This window comes from Pteropus vampyrus, unplaced genomic scaffold (assembly GCF_000151845.1).
Source record: "Pteropus vampyrus isolate Shadow unplaced genomic scaffold, Pvam_2.0 Scaffold779, whole genome shotgun sequence".
Lineage (NCBI taxonomy): Eukaryota > Metazoa > Chordata > Mammalia > Chiroptera > Pteropodidae > Pteropus > Pteropus vampyrus.
The window spans coordinates 10,309-11,220 of record NW_011889560.1 but is presented as its reverse complement, the minus strand read 5'-3'; positions in this window follow the sequence as shown (position 1 = coordinate 11,220).

The window sequence follows — 912 nt, the reverse complement described above, 5'->3', positions numbered from 1 at the left end:
TGCTGTCATTTTTCATCAGCGTTTTGAACTCCCAGCAGCACTACTTGATGATATCACAGCCTACCTTCTGTGCAGATGCGGAAATCTCTCATTGTTTTGTAACCTTCTTCAACTTGTCAAGCTTGCCTGTAATGACATCTCCACCAATAACATATTAACCTAATTTATTTGGGCCACCTTTGGTGGTGTACGACTCTCAGGGATCTTTTTCCCTTACTACAAAATTGTTTCCTCCATTCTGAGAGTCCCATAACCAGATGAGAAAATAAAACCTTTCCATCTGCTGTTCTCGCCTCTCAGTTGTTTGCTTATTTTATGGAACAGGCTTTGGAGTGTACCTCAGTTCAGTTGCCTCGTCTTTTCTAAAGAAGGATGCAGTGACTTTGGTGATGTATACTGTGGTTACCCCATGCTGAATTCTTTCATCTGTATCTGGAGGAAACTAGAGTGCACTGTGGAAGATTATAAAAAAAAAAAAAAGCCTAATCTCAATACCTGTGCTATCTTTTTTAGTTCATAGAACTGGAAAAGCAGCAAAATCAAACAGGTGCAACAAGGACTTTCTGACTCTGCAGTCATATAGTGCATATGTATCTATATGGCTCTCCTCTTTCTGTTTACACAGTTTTTTCTCTTCATGTAGCTGTAATGAAATTGGTAGATTATTCTAAACTCTCCACTTAAGTCATAGCCACTCCAGGATTATGTGCAGTACATCAGTACACCCTTCTCACTTTCCTTATGCATTACCCAGGACTCTTGGTCATAAGCGGTCTTGTTTCTATCTTTGTAAAATAATTACAGATCTTTCTCTCTCTTACTTAGTCTTTCAATAGTTTTCTCATGACTTTTCTCTAATTGCTAGTAGGCTCTAAACCATACTTTAAGAACCAACACATTAATATTTTTGCT